We start from the raw sequence: 15900 nt of genomic DNA on the forward strand, positions 1-15900 counted from the left end.
TAAATTACATTGATGCAGAGGGGAAGGGAAACCCCAGTGATCCTCTTTGCTCCCCTGACCTCCGATCTGATGCTCTACAGCAACTGTTACACAGTGTGATGCAGCCAATCAGGATGATCTCGATAGAACTCCAATAGAAGATTGACATAATGGTGGCCACCACTGTGCAGTCGCTGTTATGTTTTCCTGTAAGTGAGGAGATGTGTATCCATCAGGTCAATTCTTTGTGGACTTCAAGGAACTAGGTGCTCTCTGCTTTAACCACCACAGATTATTGATGAGTAGTAGAGGATGATTGTTCCTGGTCCTCCTGAAGTCCATGATCATGTTCTTCATCTTGTCCATATTGAGACTCAGGTTGTTATTCTTGTAGCATTTCATGGCATTTTCCACCTCTTCTGTATAGTGTGACTTATCATTGTTGCTGATGAGGCCATCTACTGTTATGTTATCTGCAAACATGATAACTCTGTTGAAGCTGGATCTGGCATTGCAGTCGTGGGTCAATCGTGAACAGGAGTAGACTGAGTACAGTGTGATTGTGCTTGATGTTCCACTGCTGACCTGCACAGACATTTTTTCTGTTAGAAAGTCCACAATCCAGTTACAGAGAGTGGTGTGAAGTCCCAGTGAGTACAGTTGCATCATAAGCCAATAAGATAAGATCATATTAAATGCAAACTGAAATTCAATGAACTGCAGACTAGCGAATGAGGTATTGTTATCCTGGAGGATCAGGACAGAGTGGATGAACAAGGCTATAGCTTCATCAGTGGAATGGTTCAGTCTAGAGATGAACTGAAATGGGTTCAGTGTCTCTGGACGGTATGCTTTGATGCATTCCATCACCAGATGCTCAAATCATTTCAGAATGGTGGAGATCATTGAGGACTGTTACTGTCAACCTCTTTGGTACCAGGATAATGGTGGCTGACTTGAAACATGTGGGGACGATGGACTGCTGCACTGCCTTGTTGAAGATGTCCATAAGAACCTCCGTCAGTTGGTCTGCACAGTCCTTCAGTACCCAACAGGGTATGTTGTCTGGTCCTGCTTCCTCAAGTTAGCTGCAGGTACGCCATACTTGCCTGTGTAGCTGGTCACTGTGCGTGTATAGTCATTGATACTGATATGGCCATTGTAGGTGGCCGCCTCCCTGAATCTCCTCCAGTTCTTAGTTTCAAAGCATTCAGACTGGAAGGGAGGCGTTGTTGTCTTTGACTCACAAGGTTGTCTTCTGGTCTGTTGTAGTTTTGATCTCTTGCCACATACTCCTCGAGTCGCCAGTTTCACACAGCTGACTATGGATTCATCCAAGAGATACAGTTGAAACCAACATTTTGCCTTATTTATAAATTGGACAAGTTAACAAATTTAATGAATATATAAAACCATACATGAAAGTTAAGACAAAATTAAAGAGGTTATTATGTTATTGGTTTAGTAATTCATAAACATGGAGTAACCATGTTGAGGGACAAGCTCTGATTTTATCACCATACTCCAAGATTGTGCAGTCAGCTGAAAAAATTGGTAATAACTAAACCTCCAAATACTGTAAAAACTTGAAAACAAAACAGAATTGCAGTTCTTTGAAATCTGAAATCAAATTAGAAGACACTTGAAACACACTCAACATAGATTCAGACAGCATTTGGAGAAAGAAAAAAAAAAGAGTTTCAGGTGGAAAACTCATCATCAGACCTGGGGATACAATGCAGAGAATATTTCCAGATTGGGTAGGGACAAGACTTCCATAATGATAAACTATTGATGAAGCCACTTGATTAATAAATTAATGAGGGAAGTTTAAAAGGCAAAACTAACCAAGGAACATGTAAAAGCTCTGAAATGCTGGTTAAAACATCAGCATATTAAACAAGATTAGTGGAGAGAGGAAAAAAAAGTGTTAATATAACAGATAGATGAACTAGACAATATTGATGTAATCTTGAGATCAAACCAAAAGAAGATATTAGGAATATAATGAAACAGGCATGAAGGATAGTCTTAAATTAAGAAACAAGTTCAGAGAGGCGATTTCAGAGTCGAGACAACAGGAAGCAAAACCAGTAATGTTAGGGCAGAGAAAAACAAGGTGCCTTAAGTTGGATCCTCATATTCAATTACAATGTAGCTTTTTCTTTCTCCTTCAGTTCCATAGCTCTCTATCTCTATTCTGGACAAATTGAATTAGTCCCGTTTCTCCAAGCTAAAATCCAGAGCCTCCTCCCTTAGCAAATATACCTTTCCAGTGGTGCTCCTATGAAAAATTAGGTCATAGATTTGTCATTATTCAGTGTACTGTGCATTCAATTTTTGAATGGCTTCATCAGGATTTAAACCTTAAAGGTAAACGTCATAGAATAGGATTAATAGAAAAATGCAGAAAATAGTCCTCAAGCAGAACAAAAATGACTTAATGGATTTGACAATCTTGAAATTCTAAATAAATGTAAATTGTATATTTATTTGGAATTAAATATCTGGATAAATCTAGAAATAGTCCATCTTAAAAGGGTTTGAGGAGCAGCATGGGGGAGTGATTTACTTGTGCTATTTGGGAGGGGTTAAACTAATCTGTTGAGGGTGTGGGGAGGGGTTAGGGTTGAGGGATGGGGATGACAGTAAAGCAGATGAGAAAGCCGAGGCTAACTTAAATATTAAAGTGAGCAAGCTTGATAGATTGTGCAGGCTGGGGCAAGTCGGAGAGCAAGGAAATTCTGACAGATTTAACTGCTTTTATTTTAATGTAAGGAGCCTGATAGGTAAGGTGGATGATGCATTGGACTGGAATATTATAGTGTGGGGAAAATAGTACCTCATGATTCTCATTGAATTTTTGAAGAAGTGTAACGTGATTGAATGCACTCAGAGACAAGTGAGGAGTACAAATGTGCTTTTAATAGCTCACAATAGTCCTCAGGTGAATCTGAGGTAAGGTGGGAAAACCAGGGTTCATATTGGGTAGATGAGGGTGGAGCCAGGGGAGGAGCTAGCCATCTGAACAATACATACAGTGAATTCCAGTTCACTGCATTCACCCTTTGAGCCTGTGGCTGAAGAACAGAGACCATTCATTCAAAACAACTAATATTTTTAAAATATTTACCTTGTCTGTCAGGGGGTCTGGTAATTCTGGTTAAGCACCACAGTACTGGAGGACTTTGGGCTTCCTGAACTTCCTGGCACATTTGAGGCATCACATCCTTAGCTATGGCGGGTGCCAGGTCTCTGATCGAGACGGTGTCCTCTCTGCTGTCAGGGTATGCCACGTATGCAGCAGGTGCACCCTCTCGATCAGGAGATCTGTCTTGCTCCTCCTCGTGTGCTTTCTCAGCGTGACTGGCCCTAGTGCCATCAGCCAAGCCGGGAGAGTAATCCCAGATGTGTATTTCCTCTGGAACATAAATATAAGCTCGTGAGGAATTGCGTTAGTTGCCATGCATAGGAGCAATCTTATGGAGTTGAGTGCCGTGGGTAGGACTTCTTGCCAGCGTGAGGCTGGAAGGCCTTTGGACTGGAGAGCCAGTTTCACAGCCTTCCATACAGTTATGTTCTCTTTTTCAACTGTCTGTTCCCCCGGATATTGTAGCTAGTCATCCTGCTTGAGGCAGTGCCCCTTATGAGCAGGTACTGGAGCAGCTCTTCGTTCAGAAATGATGAGCCCCGGTTGCTATGGATATAGCTTGGATACCCAAACAGGGTGAAAATAGAGTGCAAGGCCCTGATGACTGGTGGTGGTCGTGTCTGGGCAGGGGATGGTGAATGGAAAACATGAATAATACTCATCGATGATGTTGAGAAAGTACACGTTTCCATGAGTGAAAGAGAATGGACCTTTGAAATCGATACTGAGTTGTTCAAAGGGGCGGGATGCACTTTGTCGGGGCAGTAGAAGTGCGATTTGCACTCTTCGCAGACCTGGCAGGACCTGGTCATTTCCCTGATGTCCTCAATGGAGTAGGGCAGGTTGCATGATTTGATGAAATGAGCCATGCGGGTAATGCCTGGGTGCCAAACCTCATCGTGCAGTGACCGCAACTGGCCAGTATGTCCAGAGGCAATCTTCCTTTTGACAGGGCACTTGGAGGTTCATTGAGAGTATCTGGTCTGTTTGCTATGTTATAAATTATAGGTGGAGAGTTCAGTCCTCCACCTAATGACCTTATCATTCTTTATTTTCTCCCTTTTTGTATCAATAAACATAAATGCCACCAATCGCTGGTCAGTGAGCAGTATAAATTTTCTGCCAGCCAGGTAATGCATCCAGTGCCTGATGGCCTCTACAATGGCTTGAACCTCTTTCTCCACAGATGGGTTCCAAAGCTCGTGGCCTTGTAAGGTGTGGGAGAAAAAGGCAACTGGCCTGCCCACAGGGTTAAGGGTAGCAGCCAGAGCTAAGTCAGAGGCATCGCTTTCCACTTGGAAGGGTGCACTCTCGTCCATCACATGCATGATGGCCTTTGCGATGTAGCTCCAAATGTAGTCAAAAGCTGCCTGGGCTTTGGCTGACAATGGGAAAGAGGTAGACTTTAAGAGGGGGCGGACCTTATCCACATAGTGAGGGACTCACTGGGCAAGGTAGGAGAAGAGGTCCAGACACATCCTTAAGGCTTTCATGGTCCTCAGGATTGGGAGGTCTAATAGGGGGCGCATTCAATCAGGGTCAGGGCCAATGAAGCTATTCTCCACCACATAGCGCAGGTTCACCAGACATTTCACCAGAACATGTACTTACTGAAGTTGTATGTGAGGTTCAGGGCCTTGGCCGTGTGGAGTAACCTCTGGAGTCACAAATAGTGATATTGTCGAGATAAGGGAAGGTGGCCTTCAACCCATAATTCTTCAACTATTTTATCCATCTGTCTCTGGAAGATCGAGACCCCATTGGTGATACTAAAAGGGACCCTCCGAAATTGATAGAACCATCCATCTGCCTCAAATGTAGGGACTCGGAATGGATCGGTGACTGATAGTATGCAGATTTCAGGTCGATGAGTTGAGTGAATCGACCTGGTATTGGGCAATTTCATTTACCATATCTGAAATTCAAGGGAGGGAGTACGTGTCCAGGAGTGTGAAATGATTAATTGTTTGGCTATAGTCAATCATTAGCCTGGACTTTTCTTCCCCTTTCATGATTACAACCTGGGCTCTCCATGGGCTGTTGCTAGCCTCAATTATGTTTTCTTTGAGCAGCTGCTGTGTCTTGGCTCTGAAAAATTCCCCATCTCTCACACTGTATAGCCTGCTCTTTGTAGCTATTGGTTTGCAATCAGGAGTCAGGTTCGGAAACAGTGGGAGGGATCAATATTTAGGGTGGAGAGACTGCATGTGGAATCTGGCTTTTGGGACCTTCCGTTCCTCACAGTGATTGGAGGGAGTGGACTAGAGTACTCTATGGTCACACTTTTAAGGTGACACAGGAAGTCCAGACCCAGCAATACAGGTGCACACAAATCCTTCAGTTCATACAATTGGAATTTTCAAAATTCCCCCCTTTTACAGTTAGATGTACTATACAATACCCCTGGATCATTGCAGAGTGCAAAGGCGAAGCTAGGAAAATATGATAGTCTGTCAGGTACACTCTTAAGTTGTACCACAGAGCCATTATAGAGTTTCTAAAGCTCTCAGTGGAACAATTAGTCAAATGTCTGTTTACCCTCACCTCCATCATTGAGTTATTCAATTGGTGAGGTATTGCCTGATCTAGGACGACTGATGCCAGTGCTTCGGAAACCCCATCGCTCCCCATGCTGATGTCGACTCTCCCCTCTTGGCCCGCGGGCAGATAAGATGACATCGACCACATGGCGCGACAAGATGGCTGCCCTCCATCTTGATCTGATGAAGGACGAGGTGGCACCGACCTCGAGGTGTGGCTAGATGGCCGCCGTGGCTTCCCATGATGCTTCACTTCCAGTGACGGGTCCCACCACGAACCACAGCAAGACGCTGGTGGCGAACAACACAGAGAGGCGGAGGCTGGCACTTTGGGACTCGGGCACGGGTCAAGCGATGATTCAGGGGGTGGCAAATGCAATCTCCCTCTTTGGGTTCCCTTTAGCCCTGCAGACCTTCATCCAGTGCCCTCACTTACCCCATCCTACACACATAGAGTCCTTCGTGGGGCATTGGGTGCGGGACTGCTGTGCCTGTCCACAGAAGTAGTATCCCTGATCACGCGTGGCCACAGCGGTCAGTGTTGGGACTGCGGGAGTCACCGGTGCCCCAATGACTTGGTCCTCTGAAAAGGTGCCACTTTCGCCCTTGAGGTTGTCAGCTCCCAGTTGGGCCTGCTCGAGTGCTTTCACCAGTTTCAAAGTGTTGGCCAAGTCTTTCTTCCCCAACTCCAGCAGTCACTGCCTCATGTACCTTGACCTCACTTCTGCCAGAAGGGTGTCCCAGATTTTTTCCTCCTGTCTCACCCAGGTTGTGGCTGCTTTGTAGTGGCATTTTCTGATCAGGGCCCACAATTCAAGAACATATTTGTCCAGCGACTCACACGAACGCTGCCGACATTGAGAGAGTCAGTGCCTCACCAGCACATCATTCTGGGGCCTTCAAGCCTTCTATGGCTGACTCGTAGGTAGAATAGTCCCTGATGACAGCGTACCCTTTGGGGCCAACTCGAGAGAGAGAAGTGCCGATCTCCGGAGACTATCCGAGTTGAAGACGTCTTGTGCGACTCAGGTAGGCCTGGAAGCACTCCAGCCAGTAGGCAAATTCTTCTGGGGCTTCAGGGGATAGAGGGTCAATCTGGAGCATGCCTGGCTTCAGCAGGGCTTTCATCCCATTTCAAAGTTAAGCTATTAACATTGTAACGCGACTGAATACACTCAGAGACAAGTGAGGAGTACAAACACACTTTTAATAGCTTACAATCAATGGCCAATAGACACAATAGTCCTCAGGTGAACCTGAGGTAAGGTAGGAAAACCAGGGTTTATATTGGGTTAGGTGAGGGTGGAGCTAGCCATCTGAACAATACATAGACAGTGAATTCCAGTTCACTGCAAGAGCTGACCAAGATTAATGAGACCAGGATGGTAGACATTGTTTTGATTGTCTTTAGCAAAACATTTGAGAAAGTTCTGCATTGCAGACTGGTCTGGATGGTCAAATTACATAGGATTTAGTTAATTGGATACTATTATTGGCTTGATGATAGGATACAAAGGGTGGAGGATTGTTTCTTAGAATGGAGGCCTGTGGTAAGTGGTGTTCTAAAGGGATTATGGGTGGTTCCTCTGCTGTTTGCCATTTATATTAGCAATCTGGAAGAAAATTTAGATGGTAATGTCAGGTTCTTGATTAATCAAGTCATCAAAGGTTATGGGGAGAAGGCCGGACAGTGGGGCTGTGGGAAAATGGATCAGTTTATGATTAAATGACAGGGCAAACTCGATGGGTTAAATTTCTGATAGGCTATATTTACTCCTATGTCTTATGGTTAGTAAGTTTGCAGATGACACTAAAATTGATGGTATGGTAGACAATGAGAAAATTTACCCAAGGTAAATTTACCCAAGGCTGGGTAAATTTAATCCAAGATTAAAATGTGATCTTGGTCAACTGAATCAGCGGTTGAGGAATTGTAGATGGAGTTTAATTTGGTTGAGATGGCATATGTTTAAGGTGGCAAGAGAAAGATTTTAAAGGGACCTGAGAAGCAATTTCTCCCACACAGAGGGTGGTGTGTATATGAAACAAGTTGTCAAAGGAAGTGGTGGAGGTTACAACATGTCAAGGATATTTCGACAGATAAATGGATTGCCAAAACACAAGTAAGTGGGACCATCTCAGATAGGCAACTTCATTGGCATAGACAGTTGGGCTAAAGAGCTGCTTTCCATGTTGTTTAACTCTAGGACTAATTTAGATATCATGTATTGTATTTCAATGAAAAATTTAATTAATTATTACACTCATTCAATTATAAATGGAAGGATCATAGAAACAGTAATGAACTGCCTTGTGTTTTTATAGGTAATTGAAGAAATATTGGAAGAAATTTCTGCTTCTGTTTTTAAAAGTTACCACATCTACAGGAATAGAATATAAGAGCAGGGGTATGATGTTGAGGCTTTATAAGGCATTGCTGAGACCTCACTTAGACTACTGTGAGCTGTTTTGGGCCCTTCAGAAAGTGTGTACCTACACTAGAGACGGTTTAGAGGAGGTTCACAAGGATGATTCTGGCAATGAAAGGGTTATCATGTGAGACACATTTGAGGGCTCTTGGCCTGTACTCATTGGAATTTAGGAGAATGAGGGTGGTGCTCATTAAAACATATTGAATGTTGAAGGGAATAGACAGAGTAGATGTAAAAAGGTTGTTTCTCTTGATGGGAGAATCTTGGACAAGAGAACACAACTTCAGGATTGAAGGGCATTCACTTAGAACAGAGATGTGGAGGAAGTTCTTTATCCAGAGGGTGGTAAATCTGTGCAATTTGTTCCCACAGGTGGTTGTGGAGGCCAAGGTCATTAGGTGTATTTAAGGGAGAGATTGATACGTTCTTAATAAGCCAGGGCATCAAAGGTTTTGGGGAGAAGGCCGAGCAATGGGGTGTAGTGGGAAAATGGATCAGCTCATGATTGAATGGCGTACCATTTCGATGTGCTGAATAGACAACTTCTACTCCTGTTTTTGGTCTTTTCATTTAACACCTGAAAGAAGATGATCTCTACAATACTGCACTCTCTTGGTACAGTACTGAAAATTTATTTTGTTTTAAAGTGGAATCAATAATCAGTTTAATGAAAATTGCTATCAAATTAATAGCTCTAATATTTAATCTGAATAAATTTATAGTAGATTATACCTCAGAAAGAAACAACCTGACATCTAATGTTCTTCCTAGCATTTTACCAAATCTAATATCAATGTTTCATGGTCTCCTCTGCTTTAAATAGTTATCCATTTTCTCTTAAAGTAGCATTCCTCTTGGCCTTGGCCTCCCATTGTAGCAAAACAAAGTATGCAGCCTCAATAACTGTGCAAATAGAAATCATAATCTTTCTTTACATGATATTTTTAGAATGATTGTCTATCATTTATTAAACAGCTAAAGGAAATAACCTCATACTCTCTTATCAAAATACATAATTAATTTTAAAAGCCTTTAATAAATTTCTTGCTTATATTCTGCTCCAGTGGAAAGAGATCAGTATTTAAAGTCTCTCTTCATAAAAAATAGTTTTCTATCAATATCATAGGCTGTAAGGATGTGGTGGTCACTAAATTATTATGAATTGTCATTAATTTTTTGTGTTTGCAATTAAAACCTTAAACTAACTTGTCTATCAATAATTTTGAGGAATCCATAATAAAGAGAAACACAGAGGACTGTCACAAAACATTAAATTTATTAATTGTTGAGCCCTTATAAGCCTATATAATTCAGAGATGTCAGACTCTGGAATTAAACTGAAGTAAAACACGAAAATCTGCAGACACTATGGTTGAAGTAAAAACACAAAGCAGGAGAAACTCAGCAGGTCGAGCAGTGTTTCAGGCATCAAAATATGGAGGCGTCCGAACAAAAGAGTGGGGGGGTGGGAGGTGTGGTTGCAAAGGTGATAGGTGGAGAAGGAAGGGAGGGGACAGCAGTGATCAAGGGGACGAGGGATGGCAAGGTGAATAGAAGGGGAAGCGAGGGAAGAGAACTGGCAAGGGGAAGGGAAGAGGGGATCAAGTTAGTATAAACTGGAAAAGTTAACGTGAAGGCCATCTGGCTAGAGAGTGCCCAGATAGAAAATCAGGTGTTGTTCCTCCAATTTGTGGGTGGCCTTGGTGGGATAGTACATAAGGCCATGACCTCCCAGTAGCCAACCATTTCACTTCTGCATCACACTCCCATGCTCACATATCTGTCCAGAAACCCAATGCTAAGTTCATTGCCAAATAACACTTTCCTATTTTACTAGACCATAGGTTTCTTAATAAGATCCTCCAAAATTATTTACTGTGTAGAAAGTGGGCCTATGGCCCTAGGCTGGCAGTTCCCAGATCTACAAAGCTCTAGGACCAGGTCCCAGTAATAAAATTAATCACAGTGCTGACATGGCACAGGATTACATTCCTTCCCTAAAAAAGCACACCACTTCATATCCTCAAATGAAATACTAAATATACCATTTATTTGTAAGTATCCTCACTTAACAATAATAAAGAATAAATAAGTCAGAAAATAGGAATAGAAGCTGAGCATTTAACTGCTTGACTCTGTTCTGTCATAAAGTTGTATAATGTCTGATCTTCACCTACCCAGTTGCTCAAAATTATTATCTTGTGATGGATTTGGCTTTGCTTATTACTTTGTGCAACCTTCTGCATTCAGGGGCACTTGAATTGCCAAACCAGTCTGTGCTGCAACCAGCCAGTATACTTTCCACAGTGCACTTGCAGAAGTTTGATGGAGTATCCGACAACATGCCAAATCTCCTCAGACTCCTTAGAAAGTAGAGGCATTCCTGTGCCTTCACAGTGACCTCAATATGCTGGTTCCAGGAAAGGTTTTCTAAAATGTGAACTCCCAGGAACATGAAGATTCTGTCCCACTCCACCTCCATCCCATTATTGCGGTTGGGTGTGTGGTCCCTTGGCCTTTCCTTAAAATCAGTAATGAACTCCTGGGTCATGATGACGTTGAGAGCAAAATTGTTGCTCTAGCACTACCAAACCAGGTTCTTGATCTCATTCCTTTTGTTTGATTCATCATTTCCAATTGCTTGGCCAACAATGGTGTTGTGAGTGGATTTGTCAATTCATTTGCAGCTAAACTTGGCTGTGCAGTCATGGGTGTACAGGGAGTAGATTAGGGGACTAAGCATGCAGCCTTGGGGTGTTCCTGCATTGATGGTCAGCATGCAGGAGGTTCTGTATCAGGTTATTGGAGATAAAGGTTTGCAGAATCTGACAATTAGATTGGAGGTCAATCCACAGGACCATAAGAGTGGCAGAGAAGATCACTGAGTCTCCTGCGCATCCCCCCCACCCCACCTCTGTCAGCATGATCTCTGGGATTGTTGTCTGAAGAGAGCACACAAAATCATTGAATACCCTTCAACAATCCACACAGCATCTTTCAGTTGCTCCCATTGGGGAAGAGATACAGGAATATCAGAGCCAGCACGAACAGGCTGAGGAACAGGCAGTGAGAATGCTGAACGACCAAAGAAACTGCTCACACTAACCATCCGAGACTCTCATTTGCACATAGCAATATTTATTTATTTATTTCTATAGATATGTTATTTGTCAGCCTGTGTGTTGTCTCTGGTTGTGTGTCTGCATGTTTTGTACTGAGGACCGGAGAATGCTGTTTTATCGGGTTGTACTTGTTTTATCATCAGATGACAATAAACTTGACCTAATTTGACTTGACAAATTGAAAACAATCCAGCGCCAACTTGTGAAACGAAGTTTACCATCATACCACCATACAGTTTTTTTTTAATTCCTAAGTTTATTCACTTCTGTTTGCAAGTCAGACCATCTGAAATGCAAAATTTATATTTTGTGTCCCTTTAACAGAACTTTGGTAAATCTACCACCATGTCGCAAATTCCAGGTGTTGTTGGAGAATGAACTGTAAATGGCAGATTGCAGCATTGATGGGGAAGAGGAACAAGTTGGATGGCTGGCTACATCAATAATATTTGACAATAAGGCAATAAAATGGGAGAATTGCATACATTTCTCATGTGTTTGTTTTAGCTGTGAAAGGCCATGAAGCATTGGTTATGCTGAATAATGTAGTGTTCGAGCAAAGATGGGCAACCCTTTTGTTAAAACCTCACATTCCACCTTAAATAATCTCTATGCCTTAAGTGCTCTGTGATTAGTAAGGGATTGCTTAAAGTGGTATGTGAGTGGGAAGTGAAGGTTTAAAACCACTGCTCTAGACCCAATTGTTACTGAAATATTTCACTTGAGAAACATGGTCATTGGCCCATTTCCTTTGGAGATATGAAACCGTGCACATAACAAGTCAATTAGATACGATTAAAACAGTGGTTTTCAAACTTTTTCTTTCCACTCACATACCACCTTAAGTAAAGTAGTCCTATTCGTAAAGTAGTATATGGCACATCCTCTGAACTCTTTCAATGTAGGTAGGTGAGCAGAACTGCACATAGTACTTCATATTTGTCCTCACCAATGTCTTATGCAACTTTACCATAACATCCCAACTTCTACACTCAATACTTTGATTTATGAAGGCCAGTGAAACTAAGGAGCTGATTATTAACTTCAGGAAGGGAAAACAAGAGGTGTGTGATCCATTGATCATTGGAGAATCATAAGTGGAGAGGGTGAGCAAATTTAAGTTCTTGGGAGTCACTATCTCAGAGGTTCATTGTGAAGAAAGCACATCAGCACCTCTACTTCCTCATAAGTTTGCTGAGGTTTAGTATGACATCAGAAACCCTGGCAAGTTTCTACATAGATGTAGTGGAAAGTGTGCTGACTATCTGCATCACATTCTGTAATGCAGGCACCAATATCCCTGAGAGTAAAGCCCTGTAAAAAGGTAGAGGATATAGCCTGGGGCATTACAGTCAAAGCCCACCCCACATCGAGAACATCCACAGGGAATGCTGCCGTTGGAGACCAGCAGCAATCATTAAGGATCCACACTACCAGCACGCTCTGTTTTCGCTGTTACCATCAGGGAAGAGGTATAGGTGCCACAAGACTCGCACCACCAGGTTCAGAAACAGCTGCTTCTCCTCCACCATCAGACTCCTCACAAACAACTCAATCAGGGATTCTTTTAAGGATCTTACTTGAGAACTTTTTTCTCTCTGTATTTCCCAGTTAATTTGTTTACTTTTCTTTATCTATTTACATGTGTACATTTGCCCAACCAATAAGTGGTAATTCTGCCTAACCCACAGGAAAAGGGGGGATCTCAGGGTTGTATGTAATGTATGTACTCTGACAATAAATCTAAAATCTGAATCCTTTCTCATTTGCTCAAAATTAATGCTTCTCCATTCGAGGACCAAACTTTTTCTTATTCATAATTATCTTGAAACTAATGGCATTATGATCACTGGACCCAAAATGTTCCTCTACAAATAATTCTGTCACCTCTCCTGTCTCATTTTCTAATCAGAGATCCAGCATTGCAGTTTTCTAATTGGTGCCTTGATACATTGATGTGGAAAACTTTACTGAACACATTCCTGTATGTCAAACTCTAAGCCATCCAGCCCTTTTACAGTATGGAGTCCTAGTCAATACGTGGAAAGTTAAAATCACCTACTATCACAACTTTGTTTTCTTCAGTGTCTGCTATCTCTGCAGATTTGCTCCTCCAATTCTCACTGACTATTGGGTTGTCTATAATACAACCCCATTAATGTAGCTATATCTTCCCCATTCCTCAGTTCCAGCCTTGTAGCGTCAGTAGATGAACCCTCCAATCTGTCCTATTTGAGCATGGCTGTGATATTTTCCTTGATGAGCAATGCTGCTACTCCTCTCTCTTTCATCCCTCCCACTCTATCGTATCTGAAACAATGGAACCCCAGAATATTGAGCTGCAACTACTGCCCCTCATGCACCAATTGCAATAATGTTGTAATTCCATGTGCCAATCCATGGTCCAAGCTCATCTACCTTTCTTACAATACTTCTCGCATTAAAATTGATGCACCTGAGAACATTATTTACACGATCTTTTATTTCTGCCTTTGTATGCAGTCTTAACATTATCTTTATCCTCCTCCACTCCACTATCTTTTCTGGCACTCTGATTCCCATCTCCCTGCAAATCCAGTTTAACCATCCCTCTGGAGCAGCACTAGCATATTAGTCCCCATCCAGTTCCTTGCAAACCATCCCACCTGCACATAAGAAACAGGAGCAGGAATATGCCACCCAGCCCATCGAGCCTTCCCTGGAAGAGAGCCTAATAATCCAGAAATCTAACGCTTTCCCTCCTACACCATCTCTTTATCAATGTTGAGTTGCATTATCCTCCTATATCTAACCTCACTAGCTCATGGCATGGGTAGCAATCCTGAGATCACCATCCTGGAGATCCAGACCTTCACACCTAACTCTCTCTAAACTCATTTTGCAGAACCTCATCACCCTTTCTACCATTGTCATTGATCCCTACATGGACCACCACATCTCGCTGCTCACCCTCCCTCCTGAGAAAACCATGAACTTGATCTGTGATATCCTAGTCTCTGGCACCTGGGAGCCATCTGGGATTCTCGATCTCTTCCACAGAACCTCTTATCTGTCCTCCTCACTATCGAATTTCCTATCACTATAGCTCCCCTCTTCTCCTTCCTCCCTTTCTTAGCCACAGGGCCAGACTCTATGCTGGAGACCTCACTGGTGTGCTGAGGTAACAGCAAGCAAGCACAAAACTCAGAAGACTGTACAACAGGCTTTATTCAGGTAAAAGTCTGAACACCAGTTCATGCTTCAGTGACTCCCATGTGACTGGGTTAGGAGGGGCCGGCTCAGGTCTATATTCAGTTCGGCTGATTGACAGTCGGCCAGATGGAGTCAGCCCCCTAGAGGGTCTATTCGGGTCGGCTGATTGACAGCTGGCCAGGTGGAGTCAGCCCTTAGGTGGTCTTCCTGCAGGTACAAAGATCGCCCCCTGCAGTAGGCTGGTGGTCGTATCGCCACATTCAATTCCTTCTTAAAATTGTCCTGGGAGGTGGTGTATAAATCAGTGCTGAGTGATATTTACAAGTTTACATTTACAAGTTTAGACGGTTCGGTGGCCGTCGAAGTCTCTGTGACTGTCACAGGGTTGGTTCCTAGTCAAAGGTTGGCAAGGGTGTGGTTGCTGCCTGAGGGCTAGCTGGGTTTGGCGTGGTTGTGGTGGGCGCCGGTGTGGGCATTGGGGTGTTTATTTGCATGTTTGTCCGGGGGGTTGGGGTGGCTGGGTAGGTGGGGTTTGCTGGAGGGGTGGAGGGAATGGTTCAGCCCCCAGGATCCTTAGTGGGCCAAAGGTACCAATGGTGGAGAAGTTGGGTTGGATAGTCGTGACACTGGGGAGGTGGTGCCCCTGCTGGTGTCAGATCCATGGTCGAGGCAGTGTCCTCATGGCCCCTTGGGTACCTGATGTAGGTGTAGTTGTGATTGGCGTGGAGGAGGAGCACCTGCTCAACTAGCGGGTCGACCTTGTGGGACTGCACGTGTTTGCATAGGAGCACACCCCTGGAGATGTGAGCCAAGCTGGGAGTGAGATTCTAGTCGCTGATTTCCTGGGGAATGAGGAAAGGTGCTCGTGAGGGGTTTGATTTGTAGTCGTGCACAAGAGCGACCGTATGGCATGGTGTGCCTCGGGTAGGGCCTCTTGTCATTAGTCGATGGACCAGCCTTTGGACCTCAGGGCCAGGTGGACTGCCTTCCAGATCACCCCGTTATTATACCTCCACCTACCCGTTGCCCTTTGGGTTGTAACTAGTCATGTGTTGGTGCAGCTCCTCACTCATAAAGCCGGACCCCTGATCATTATGGATGAATGCCAAGTATCCAAACATGGTGAAAATCTGCATTAGAGTCCTGATAATGGTAGCTATGGAGGTGTCTGGGCAAGGGATGATGAAGGGAAAATGGGAGTACTCATCTACGACCGTGAGGAAATAAACGTTCTTGTTCATGGAAGGCAGGGGACCCTTGAAGTTGATGTTAAGATGTTCAAAGGGCTGAGTGGCCTTTATGACCTGGGCCTGTGGCGGGTGGAAGAAGCACGGTTTGCACTCCGCACAAACCTTGCATGACTCGGTCATGCTCCAGATGTCTACGGTTAAGGGGAGATTCTGGGACTTGAAATGGCGTGTGATGCCTGGGTGACAAAGGGAGTTGTGTAGTGCCTGCAGTTGGTCTGACTGCACCGCAGCGCA

Source organism: Narcine bancroftii, chromosome 2 (genome assembly GCF_036971445.1).
Source record: "Narcine bancroftii isolate sNarBan1 chromosome 2, sNarBan1.hap1, whole genome shotgun sequence".
Classification (NCBI taxonomy): Eukaryota; Metazoa; Chordata; class Chondrichthyes; order Torpediniformes; family Narcinidae; genus Narcine; species Narcine bancroftii.